General features: G+C 42.8%; 1 protein-coding gene across 1 annotated transcript in view; it reads left to right on the plus strand.

Annotated features, from left to right (window-relative positions):
• The window catches only part of Ccbe1 (collagen and calcium binding EGF domains 1), a 234281-nt gene that overhangs the window by 122759 nt on the left and 97904 nt on the right, over positions 1–13618 (plus strand). The gene's annotated exons all lie outside the window — the stretch shown is intronic.

A 13618-nucleotide genomic window follows, 5' to 3' on the forward strand; every position in this document is an offset into this window, starting at 1 on the left:
TGTGTGTGTGTGTGTGTGTGTGTGTGTGTGTGTGTGTATACAAGAACCCAGGGCATGGCCCAAGTACACATGTAGAGGAAGTCAGAGGATACTCAGTAGAAGTCAGTTCTCACCTTTTACATTAAAGGTTTGAGGGATCCAACTTAGGTCATTAGCCTTGGCAGTAAGTGCTACACTCCTTATTGAGACATCTTGCTTGCCTGTGTCTTGTTTCTGTCCGTTGTAATAACAATATAGTCACCAAAATAGAAAATTAAAAATACAAAACTCAGAAAAATAAACTTTTCTGTTACTCTGTGTAACTTAACAAAGACATGTGTGCCAGAGGAAGAACTAGAGTAGTGTATAACTAGGGGTACTGAGGGGTCCCACAGCATTCTGCAGTTATGGATTTGGATCCAACATCTCTATGAAGCTATTGCCTTAATTCATAGTGCTGAGTCCCAGGTGGGAAATACCCTCACTCAGGAAAGACAGACAAGCTGGGACCACAGCCCAAGCTAGTATCTCACAATTCCATTCTCCACCCTATGGAAGACCTGCAGGGAGTTCAGGGATGCTCATGATGGTCCAGAGTGCAGAGAAGTGAAAAGGGAAGCCCAGTAGGAGCTGGAGGACTTGGGGCTCTAGCTGTGGTCTGTGACCGTGACAGATGCTCTTTGCTGACCTCAGGAATGTACAAGGCAGGCTGCTGCTGCATGTCTCCCAAGTTATGTGCAGTGTTTCCTGGGCCAGGAATTCTGAGAAATGCATTGCAAGCTCAGCTAAGCAGGCACAGCAAGGAGGTAGGTAGCAGAGTCTGGAAGTGTGTACACAGCGCCGTAAGGAATGCGAATAACCCTGTCTTTGTTTTGAGTTTAGGCTGACTACAAAATTTGACTTGTATGGAATAACTCCTCTACTTTATTAGAAGCTACCTTTGGGTGAGTTGGGAAAGTTACTATGATTTTTGTAACAGTTCTCCACATAATTGTTCATTTCAGAACTGAGTGTAGCCTACAGAAAGTGGCTGGCTTTCTAAACAGAGAGGCACCCTCTTAATTAAATTCTGCCTTTCCACATTTACCCTACAGTTGTGAGTCTGTATCCAGCTGCCTTTAATATTGCATAACCCTTTGTGTCCTGCAGCTGGGTCACATTCGGTAACTACTTGCAGCACATCTGCAGAAGGTTCTCTTGGAGCCCCCATTAATCATCTGCAGGAAACAACGCTGGGAGGAAGTGGTACTGCAGGTCACTTTCCCCTGCTGATTGAAGCCCTCCTCGAACTCAGTACTTGATCTTGGTGTCCCCCACTTGAATCACTCCTGGAAGATGGAGTGCAGCTGGGTCCTATGAACCCTGGGGACTTTGGCCACGGTTTAAATCTGGCTCTGCTACCATCTGGGAACTGTGTGAGAACAAAATGCCTTGTCTGTATTTCCTAAAACAGTGCAAGGCAGATAAGTCACCAAGCAAGACATTGCATACCAGGAAACAGGGCAAAGTTCTGAGTATTTATGCAGATAACCTGACGTTTGCCCAGCCAAGAATACCTGGATTCCTTGTTTCAGACTGCAGACTGGAAGTGGGAAAACAATTACCCTCAGACCTGTAGGAAGATACTTCATTACCAAGTTATCTACAGCAAGACTTTTCTTCTAGTACTTTCCATGATTCCCATAAGCTCTAGAAGAGTAAATTTACTGCCAGAACAGGACCTCATAACAAATGGGTTTAGACTGCTTCTCTAGGACAGCAGTTCTCAACCTGTGGGTCATAACCTTTTGGGGGTCAAGTGACCCTTTCACAGGTGTCATATATCAGATAATCTACATACCAGACATTTACATTATGATTCATAACAGTAAAATTACAGCTATAAAGTGACAATGAAAATAACCTTAGGGTTGAGAATCCCCACAACATGAGGAACTGTATTAAAGGGTCACTGCATTAGGAAGGTTGAGGACCATGGCTTTAGGCTGTCCAAGTTATGAACAGCATTGGCTTCCCTTTATACAACAACCCAAAAATGACACCTGACACTTCCACATGGTAGGCCATGTATGCACTTTAATCTTTGCCATATTTGTACCCTTGAGTGCTTGGGAACAACAGTTTCTATGCAAGTTTTATTACTAAGAAACCACATGGCCTGCTCATGAAATAGAAGCCCAGGAATCTGGTCCAAGAACAGATTCTTGAATTGTGACTTCTGGACCTGGGCTTCTGAGGCCAAGAGTGGGTGTGACAACTGTTCTCAGACCCAGCTGAAGGAAACAAGAGCTCAGGGTCAAGGTCACAAGGCAGTCTCCTAGCTTTTGCGACTCAATTCGGCTTCCCCTCAAGACAGAAAGAGAGAACCAATCATCTTCACCCTTTCTCTTCTTGAGGGAGTTTTGAAATGTCCTCTCAAAAATTGTTGCAAACTCTCAGGGCTGGAGAGACATCTCAGTGGTTAAGAGCATTTGCTGCTCTTGAAGAGGATCTGGTTCTGGTTTTCAGAACTCACATGCTGGCTCATAACCATCAATAACACCACCTTGGGGTATCTGATGCCCTCTTCCAACTTCCAGGGGCACCAGACACTCATTTGGTGAATGCACATATATGCAAGCAAAACACTCATACACATAAAATAAAAATAAAATAAATCTTTAAAAACATTCCAAATTCTGAAATGGTTTATCCACCACTCCACCTTTATTAGGGTAGATTGGGTCACATTTTCAGCGTATGCTGGGATGTGTTGAACATGCGAGCCTATTGACTGAGCTGTTGGGAATGAAATGAATGTCTGGATGAGGAATTGGGGGATTCATGCCCTCCCACTGCCAATAGTGAAACCACTGCCTGCCTTAATCAGATCCATGTGGTAGCTGGCAGAGGCCAGATGTTCTGTGTTCTGAGTTCCCATCCCAGGCCTTTCCCCATGTACCAAGAAACCGCTTTATTCTTTTCAAACAATGGAGCTGTCAGTGGGACAACCAGGGTCTGATCAAATCCTCGGGTAGTGACTGGAAAGGTGAGTAGGGCCAGGCCATGAACTTTGGCACCTCTTTCCTTTCCCTTGAGGTAACTCCCACAGGACTTCCCTGCTCAGCTTGGGTGAAGATGGTGATTCCTGCTAGACCATAACTACTTCTCATTACCTTCTTATAAAATGTCTCTTATAGAGAAATGAGAAAAGACCCCCATGCTATGGCTATCAGTCTTATGACAAAGCCCTTATGGCTTCTTCTTTAGAACTGTTAGAAGTCCTCCAGCCTACCTACATCTTAGGACCAGTGACCCAAAGAGGAACAGTCAATGCAATAAAACTAGTTTGGTAACCCAAAAGACCACTGGCTTCTAGAGTAAACAAACAAAAAAAAATGTCTTGTGTGTGTTGGGAAATCTAACTTTGAAGCCAGGCTGATGCATGATAACACTGAGTGTTATGTGGTTTTAAAATCAGAAATAAGAGGCAGTAAACCACGAAAACGATGAGCCAACTTCTCACCCTAATACCTTTAATACGGGCTCAAGTTGTGAATGTGGAGGCTGGAGGAGAGTCTCCAACATCCTTCCTAGGGAATGCTACCTACCTCAATTTTGAGAACAGAGTCTCCCATTGACTTGTAGCTCATCCATTAAGCTAGGCTGAATGGCCAGGAAACCTTCAAAGTGCAGGGATTAAAGGTGTATGCTACCAGATCCAACTCTTTTGCTTGAGTTCTGGGGATCAATCTCTGGCTCTCATGCTTGTAAGGAAAGCACTTTAACAAGGAAGCAATCTCCCCAGCTCCTTGACAGAAGTAGGCTATTCCACTGAGCATTGATTGGTAATTAAAACTCTCCTTCAGATGCTAGGTGACAATAGGCAATGCCTGACTTAGGGCCTGGAGGGAATGAAAAGGTCCAGCACTATTGACCATGCTTACACCACATTCTCACACTTCTGTGGCCAGAGCCCTCTAAGTCACCATGGGGGTAATAGCTGCCCCAGAGCTAGCAGAGACTTCTGAAAACTAGCTGTCCAGTGTTTTTGAGTACAGGGCCATGGTGCTACAGCTCGCTTGCCCCTGCCCCCTCTCTGAAGAGAGACCTCTCTTGGGGCTTGGTAGTAGGGAGCTGTCTACAAGGTAACATCTGTCTACCTAACACATTCCTTTTCTCAAGCAGAAGTGGTTCTGTGCCTGGCATGAATTTTGTCTTAGACTTTCTCCTTCTTCCTCCTCCCACAGAAACAGAAAGAATTAATAGCTTGAATTTCTGATGCTGTTGAAGGGGCAATATCAGCATCTCTTGGCAGCTGAAAGTCCACTGCCACACAGGACCCAGAAGCCTATTGATTTTATAGGCAGGGCTGCCACTACATCTAGGTTTCATAGGCTTGGCTTGTGTGTTGGTGTCTGGTTGCATGTTACTACAGTGACCTCTCTGAGCCTCAGTGTCTTCATCATTCAAGCAATAGAATCCCCTTTCTTTCTGGGATCTGTGATGTTCTATGTGTTTCTGCTTGTGTGAGATTCTGAGTTGATTGATCTGGAGTGCATTCTCTTCTTCTAACAAATCACTTTGAATAAGAGCAGACACAGCCCGTGAGTTAGACTGGCTGTGCCGACAAGTTTTACTTCAATTTGACACAAGCTAGAGTCACTTTAAAAGAGGGAGCCTCAATTGATAAAATGCCTTTATAGATTTCCTTGATTGATGACTGATGTGGGAGGGGCCCAAGTGGGCAGTATTACTCTTGGGGAGGTGATCCTGTGTACTAAAGGAGAGCAGAATGGGCAAGCCAATAAGCAGCCTTCCTCCATAGATTCTGCTTCAGTTCCTGCCTTGAGTTCCTGCCCTGACTTCTGTGGTTGATGGACCACAAACTATAAGCTGAAATGAACTCTTTCTTCTCCAACTTTCTTTTGGTCATGGTGTTTTACCACAGCAATAAAATTAAGACACTGGCTCCAGGCAAGTAGAACAGGACCTATATTGTTTTGTCAACTTGTTCCAGGCCTTGTGTATTCTTTTTTGCTGATCCTAGGTCTAGGATAGGGAACTCAGCTTGTTTATAAGCCAATAGCAGTACAGATTGAAGGAAGTCTTTGGAAGCCCAGAAGAGGAGACTCCTGACAGCAGACATGTAGGATGTGATTAGAGGAGATACCCTAACCCACCATGTTCATCTTTTCCCCTAGTGTTCTTATCTTATACCTTTTTATGTATGGACAATGGTGTAACTATGGGGTAGATGAGAGGGAGTCTTGACAGTTTTGGCAGGGTGTGTCTAATGGAATCTATTTCAGGGACATAAATGTATGGTCTCTTCCTTTTTTCTTTTTCTTTTTTCTCCAAATTAATTGACGGTGTGAGTCCTTTCCTGACAAAGGCAAGTGAAAATACTCCCAGCACATTCTTCCTAGGCTGCCACTTAGGACTATTTATTGTAATAAATGTATGTGACCAAGACTTTTTTCTCTTTTATTTAAACAACTTCCCATAGTAAAGTGCTCTTTCTAAATCAGATTTCCCGATAAAGAGCTAGGTTGAAATTATTACCAACTTCTGACAGGGGGGTAGGATTCTTTTGAATTATTAACTGAAGTAAGTGGATGCTTTGGATAGCTGAATTCTAAGGAGATGTTGGATTGGCTCCAGTGGGGTACGAATCAGGATGAACATTAATAGGAGGAATGTTTGTAAGACACATAATTTTGACAAAAACTGGATGAAGCATAGAGACGTTCTTGCCCCAGGAAGTTCATGAACTGACCCCGGATGAAACACTCAGCATGTGTTGTTTCGTTCTGTAATCACAGCAAGCACAAAGGCATGAGCATCCTGGAGGAGATGAAGCCACAGCCTTCTGGAGCCTTTCATCAAGACATGGAATCTGTTTCCCAACCCCTTGAGGTTTTCCTAGCAAATAGAATGTGGCAGAAGGGATTCCGGGCAAGCCCCAGGGCCTAAATTACTAAAGGCCCCCCAGCTTGGAATGTTGTAGAAGGAAACCAGGGTGGACTTCTGAATAATGAGAGCAGCCTAGGGAGAGGAAGGTCCAGGCAACCAGCACTCATGCACCAACTACCTGCATGAGGCTGTCATAACACCTCCCAGACCCAGACCATCATGAACTGGAGCAAGAATCAGAGAGTTGAGTCTGATAGGGAGAATGATAAACAATGAAGCAGTTGTTGTTTTAATCCCCTGAGTTTTGGGGTGACATGCTACACAACTATAGATGCTCAATAAACGTCTCTACAGAAAGAATGGAAGACCATAACATCAGCAAATGTAATCAACTTGCCCAAGGTTTGAAGAAGCAGTAGGTCAGCCATCATGGTTTGAAGTTGATCTTTTTGCCTTCTAATTTTTCTCTGCTTATCTTTGTCAAAACGACTTCACTTTAATGTAAAGCTCCCAAATTTCTGGAAATGTTCAAATTTTGCTTGAAGGCAAGTCAAATGACTTTGCTTGAAGGCAAGTCTCTTGTGAGACTAGGCTGAAGGCAAAGAGGTCAAAACATAAGATGGCGTAGGATTTCCCTTTCCATCTCTACTCACTAAGATATGTTTCCCAGAGCACTTTAGAGAGCGGACCACATGCCCTTTGTGGCTGGTGTTTACAGAACTCCACAGCCTCAAGTGTTCTCACATCTCAGTGTGCATGGCTTACCACAGATAGACAGATTTTACCATTCCTGACGAAAAAGTGTATCTGCTTGAGAAAGGAAACAGATTTCCCAGAGCCAGTTCCCTATAAGGCTGGTGTTCAGAAGAATGTGGATTCAAAGGTGGGGATGAAGCCCTTTCTGAAGCACCATGCTGCCAGCCAGCCAGATGCCTAGGAATCCTCTGGGAAAGGCCAATGTCTCTTAACCTTTGAAGGCTTTCTGGTGCATCATAGACAACCAACTCTGAGTAGCTCCTCCGACACAGCCTGTAAGTAAACAAATAAGCGGGACTGTGTCTTAGTAGATCTTATTTGTTAGGATTAACAGTGGGGCCTATTTGGTTTAACCAGCTCCTGCTTTAGGGGAAGAAGCCATATGCTCCAGAGTTTGCGGCTGTTCTGGCCTGACATCTAGAGGAGTGAACTGGCCACACAGCTTGTAGCTTCTGCTGTGTGCTCAACCTACCATACATATTATGTCTCAGGAAATGGCTTCAAACAACCACCCTGTATTCATTTGCTTCTTGTTCTCCATTAGAGCTAGACTTAGCTCACAGAAGTGTCTCTCACTCAGGCTTACTGATACGGGTAATTACAGCCAGGATTTATGGAAGTACCCCTTCCAACAGTGCCATCATTTGTTGGACCGCAAGCAAAGCAAGTCAGCAGGCAGGGGCATGGCAGATGGCCTTCAGGCAAAGGCAAGTGTCCAAGATTGTCCTGGGCAGATTGCTGAATCTCAGCTGGCTCTCTGGGCAGCAGAGAGAGTAATGAGTAGCAGACTCAACAAAATGGGTGGGCTGTTGATGCCAGCCTCGTGACCTCTTTATGCCTTGCTTATGAGAGAAATCAAGTCTAGGACTATTATCACCCTTTGTAGAGAGCAGCTGTAGATAATTCAAGTGACTTTGTGCCAGGAAGTTTGGGTGCCAGCTGATTGCTTGGCTGGGGACAGCTCTCTACAACAATGTTGATGGCAGAGGCTCCTTAAATATCACATCCTACTGTCTGTCTTGGAATCTCCCTTGTGACAGGCGCTCAGATGATAATTGAAGGTGCCAGGAGCTCCTTGGGTTATGGTGCCTGCTGTTCCCTCAGGGGGTTCTTGCCTGATCAATACAGGTTCCATCTTCAGCCCAGGCTCGCCAGATGGAGTTTGTTTGTAAAAATCAGCCTCAATCAGTGAGATCAGATATTACATGCTTGTAATTCAGTTTGCTTTTTGGAACTGTCTTGCATCCTTCAGTGGGGTGGCCCATTAGCATTTGCTCCTTCAAGTTTGGAGCTTGATTTATTTTGCTGGAACACTTTTGGAGATGGCAGAGTAACACAAACAAGAATGGTTTAACTAAAAGCTGCATCCAGCAAGATGGATTGCTTTCTCTAGTGTTCACGTCTAGGATGCTGCCATGTTTGAATAACATGCTGCAATTTGTAAGTGTGGATTAACTTTAAGCATCACGTGTGAAGCACGGGGTGGTCTGAATTTCCATGTGGAATGAAGAGTCTCACAGTGTGATGTGTGTTTCTTTGCATGCAAATTTAGCTTTAAAGACTTTCTGGAAATGGCCGGTTGCATTTATCTTTGTAGCAATGCATTACCTCTATGTGGCATTCACTGTATGCCTTCATAAGCTTTCCTTTCACGTATAATTGTTCTGTGTCAATCGGGAAGAGCCTGGGAGTTTAAGCAATCTCTACAACCCTCTTCTCTACCTCCTCCTCCTCCTCTTCCTCCTCTTCCTCCTCCTCCTCCTCTTCTTCCTCCTCCTCTTCTCCCTCTTCATCACACTCCTCTTCTTCCTCCTCACACTCTTCTTCCTCCTCCTCAGACGTGTGACCTGTGAACCACTGGTGCCTTTATGAACTATTTGTCATTATGTGTCAGCTTTTACATTGGATGCTAATTTAAGTTGCTCTCTTTTTGTGACCATTGATGCTGTAATTGGAATCATTGTTCTCTGTTTAAGACCAGGTTTCTCACTGGTGCTGACATCTTGATAAACAATACCCTCAATTCCCAAGATCAGCTTGTTTTCCTACTTTTAGACTCTGCCATGAGTTCTGCACAGTATAAACTTTAAGTTGAAATCTAGGACTTCTCTGTCCTACTTGTGTATAACTCCTACAACACACACACACTGCTGCCACAGTCGCTGCCACCACCACTGCAATCATTTCTGATATCCAGTTCCCTTTGGCTCTCTTCTGGAGCAAGGCATTTACTGTGGTTTGTTTTCACTATGAGCCTAACTCATCTTAGAAAACCATTTAGAAGGTAGTGAGGTGTACTTCTTGTGTGCCCATGACAGTGTTTTCAGAGAGCATGAACTGAGATGGAAGGCCCGTTCTGAATGTAGGTGGCAGCTTTTCATAGACAAGGGGCTTCTCAAGGGGCTTGGGGTGGATGAACTAGAAGGAAAAAGAACATTGGCAGCAGACAGGCATTGCCTTCTGCGTCCTAGCCTGCCATGACGTGACTAAGCCTATCCTCCATTCTTCCCATGCTGTGATAGACATATGAATCTGAGACATGAATTGGAAAATCTTCTCTTAAGTTGTTTCTGTTGGATGTTTGATCAGAGCCGTGAATACTTACCATCTCTCTCCTTCATTCCTTTCTGTACCACCCATCTACATTGTAGTACAGAGTTTGACTCCTTCTCTTCAGCTCCTGTTCATCCTCATGTTCTCATTCCCACTAAATAAATATGTTTGGGCTTTGAGGTCCTGAGTGTGTATATTCTCACCTGAGCCTCTCACAGGTAAGTGTGATTGATTTCTGAATCTGTGGTGGGATCTGCCTGTGAGCGTCACTGTGCATGGGTGCTGCTTCCCAAAGTTTCCTCTGAAAGGTGTTTCTCACCAAGCTTCTCCTCCTCATGGACCTGGAGGCAAACAGCGCCACAAGCAGTGTGGTCAAAGAAGGCAGATAACCACCCAAACTAAAACTTATAATGCTAGGACTTTCAAAATAGTGCAAAGTGACCCCTGTGTCCTGCAGGACTGTGTAAGCTATGGATTGGGACATATATTACAGAAGGGAGTTCCTGAGATGTCTATCTGCTGTTTCTTTTAGATAGCACAGGCCTCATGATCTTTACCGAGCCCTTCTGGTTCCATGTGGAAATTTCCCTCCCTCCTTTTTCCACCCTGTTTCCGTTCTCCCTCCTTTTTCTCCAACACCAACCCTGCTGGTCCCACATTGAATCTCCGCCATACTTCTCACTGGATCTCTGTAACACTTCTCCCTTCTCATAGGCAGTGTCACTCCCAGGCTCATCCTTGGAACAGATCTCAGAGGCGGCTCCCAGCTAATTAAGGCCACATGCTTTAATCTGGTGTTAGATGCCTCTCTCAGCTGGGTCCCTAGTGACCTTTATAACAGCTTGCTCACACACACACACACACACACACCCCTTCCCTCTAATACTCTGTGCCTCCAGCTCTCCCTTCCTAATGGCTCACATATGTGCCAGCTTTACATTCAAATTCCATTACCTTGTGGGTTCAACCCGAATGCCAATCCCTCCCACGTTCCAACTTCCCTTTCTGACCTTGAGTTATGACTGTGATCACATCTTTGTTCGTATGGAATGTCAACTATCCATGGCTAATGACTGTGTGTTAATGCTTTCTGTAACTGACTTTCCCAGTGTAAGCATTTTTGCTTAGGGTAGTGGAGGTGGTGGTGGTGTGGTGTGGTGGTTGGAAAGAGCGTCATGTGGCCTAAGACAGCTCTCAAACTTGCTAAGTTTGGAGGCTGGCCTTTAATTCCTAATCCTTATTCGGCTTCCTAAAGTGCTCCAATTACTGTCACATGCCTCCATCCCTGACCAAGAATTAGTTTTACTTGTGCTTTAAGTCAATTAAATATTTTCAACATGTATTAAATAAACCTTTATATACCTTAAAGATGCTCATATCTTAGTAATGTATTTAAATGCATTTTATTTTCTAATTGTGTGCATATGTGGTGGTGGTGGGGTCTAAGCACATATGAATTAGGGTGCCCAAATAGACCAGAAGAAGCTACCAGATTCCATAGAGTTGGAGTTACCAGTGATTATGAATCATTTAACATGGGGCTGGGAATTGAACTTGGGTCCTCTGCAAGAGCAGTGTGTGCTCTTAACTGTTGGATTATTTCTCCACCCCCTTGTATTTAGAAATGCCCACGAATTATGGAAGCTTGACTTCAAATAGATGTGAATGCAGAAGTTCTTAAGTTAGAGGAACACAGCATCCCTGGTAATTACAGACTAAAGCCTTTCAGGAAATACACCTTCTTAGAAAGAGAAGGAAAAAGAATTCTGGAGGCTGGAAAAAAAATGAGGAGGCTGTGGAAAATTCTAAGCTCCATTAATTTCAACAGTAATTTGAAAACATTTATTATAGGCATAAAACCTGGAAGGCCTGTAGATTTGACTTCATAGACTTATTTCCCTTTGGAAGATTAGTGTGTTTATATCCAAATAATAGACTAAGAAAAATATTTAGAGTATGTATAATGGACAAAGGATTAATATTCCTAAAATAAGAATTACTACCAGAGTAGTAAGGATTAAAAATAACAAAAAATAGACCGAAGCTTTTGTTTCAGTTTGAACAGTTTGTAGTTCAGTTACATCTCATTACTGTATAATCTGGGTTGCTAGGCTCAGCTGGGTGGGTTTCCTCTCTATTGAGTCCACAGAGCCTCAGTAATCAAGATGGCTGCTTCATCTATATATCTGAGGTCTCAGCTAAGATAACTGGAGAATCCAGGCATGTGTTTCTTCTGTGGAGGTTTTATGAGAAAAGGTTGAGCTTTATATGGTAGCTTAGAATTCTAAGGGCCAAGCTTCCCAAGGAAATAACTCACTGTGAATATACTTATCAGGCCTGTGTACAACTCCTGATTTCCAATTGGCCAGAGCAAACCATATGACCAAGGCCACTCCCAGAGCCCAGGTAAGATATGAGAACACAGAAGCATGAATCTGAGATGGAATCACTAGAAACTGTAGCATAGTAATCCCAGAACACATGTGACCAGACAATTTGCTGAAGAAGTGGAAAAGGGTAGTAATATGAAAATGTAAAAGTTTGTTAAAGAAATACAGATCAAGCAGAGATACTATTTACGTTAGGACAGGGACTGTCACATGTCAATCCGTTCATTCCCAGTGTGCAGGTAATATCTAGTATTTACAACCTTATGGAGTGTGTAAATTAGCATAACTCAAGACAAGGATTATTTGACAGTGTGTATCCAAATTAAAATATACATGAACTAAAAATTCTGTTTCCCCATATAAAAGTATTCCCACAGCAATCTCAGAGCGCACTATGTATGGATTTATTCTTAGCTTTTTGAGAGTTCCTCACACTGATTTCCAGTGACTGGAGTTTCCCTGTCCCATATCCACTCCAGCAACTCACACTGGTTGTTTCCTTGATCTTGGCTATTCTGACCGGAGTAAGATGGAATCTCAAAGCTGTTTTGATTTGCATTTTCCTAATTGCTAAGGATGTTAGACATGCTATGAGATATTTCTTAACTAGTTTTGGTTCTTTGTTTGAGAACTCTTTGTTCTGGTCTGGAGCCATTTGTTTGTTTTGACTCTCTCTTTTTCAGTTCCTTATGTATTCTAGATATTAAACCTCTGTCAGATGTATACTGGCAAAGATTCTCCTATTCTGTGGGCATCTTCTTGACTCAGTTGATTCTTTCTTTAGCTTTGCTGAAGTATTTATTTTTATGAGGTCCCACCTATTGTTGGCCTTAGTTCTGGGCAAACAGGATTGTAGTTAGAAAGTCCCTTTCTACACCATCATTGTGTAGGGAAGTACCTATATTTACTTCCAGTTGTTTCAGTGTTAAAAGTTTCACATTGAGGTCTTCCATCCATTTGGAGTTAGGTTTTGTCCAAGGTGATAGACATGGATCTAATTTTATTCTTCTGCATGTAGACATTCAGTTTTTTTCAACAGTGCTTGTTGAAGATAAGATGATCTCTTTTCTCCAGTGTATGTTTTTTTGTTTTTGTTTTTGTTTTGTTTTTGTTTTTGTATATTTGTCCAATGTTAGAGTTCTGTTGTTATGCAAACTCCTGTTTGGGTCTTCTATTTTAAGCGGCTGGTCTGCATGTCTGTGTCTGTGCCAGCATTGTGCTGTTTTTATCACTATGGCTTTGTAATATATATCATGAAATCTGGAATGATAATCCCTTCAGTATTACTCTTTTGGCTCAGGATTCCTTTAGCTATCCAGGGTCTTTTGTGGTTAAAAACATTTCGAGGTTTTTTTTTTTCTGTGATCAATTAAACAGGGAATTTTATTGGAACTTTTTATTGGGATTATACTGAATCCATGAATAGTTTTTGGGGGAATGGTCATTTTCAAAATAGTACTTCTATCAATCCATGAACATATGTCAGCTTTGTGTGTGTGTGTGTGTGTGTTTTTAAAGTTTTAAACTCTTTTGTTTTTAAAGTTGATGCTGTATCTGTATCCTGTCACTTGACTGGAATTGTTCAATTCTGGAAGTTTCCTGGTAGAATTTTTAGGATCTTTTATGTATAAAATCATGCCATCTACAAATAGAGATAATTTGACTTCTTCTATTTCTATTTGTCCCCTTTTAATTTCCTTCTCTTGTGTTATTGCTCCAGCTTTGACCACAATATTGAAAGAGTATGGAGGTAATGAACAGCCCTACCTAGTTCCTGGTTTCAGTGGGATTACTTACGGTGATGGTGGCCACAGGCTTTATTATGTGGAGTTGTAGTCCCTTGGGTTCTACTCTCCCTAGGACCTTTATCATGAGGGCATGTTAGGTTTTGTCAAAAGCGTTTCTGCAGCTATTGAAATGTTCCTATGATTTTTGTCTTTGCAGTCTCTTATGTGATTGATTATATTTATTGACTTGTTTGTGGTGAGGCATTCCTGCATCTCTGGGATACAGTCAACTTAGTCATGGTGGATAATCATTTTAAT

This window comes from Grammomys surdaster, unplaced genomic scaffold (assembly GCF_004785775.1).
Source record: "Grammomys surdaster isolate TR1022 unplaced genomic scaffold, NIH_TR_1.0 239, whole genome shotgun sequence".
Taxonomy (NCBI): Eukaryota; Metazoa; Chordata; class Mammalia; order Rodentia; family Muridae; genus Grammomys; species Grammomys surdaster.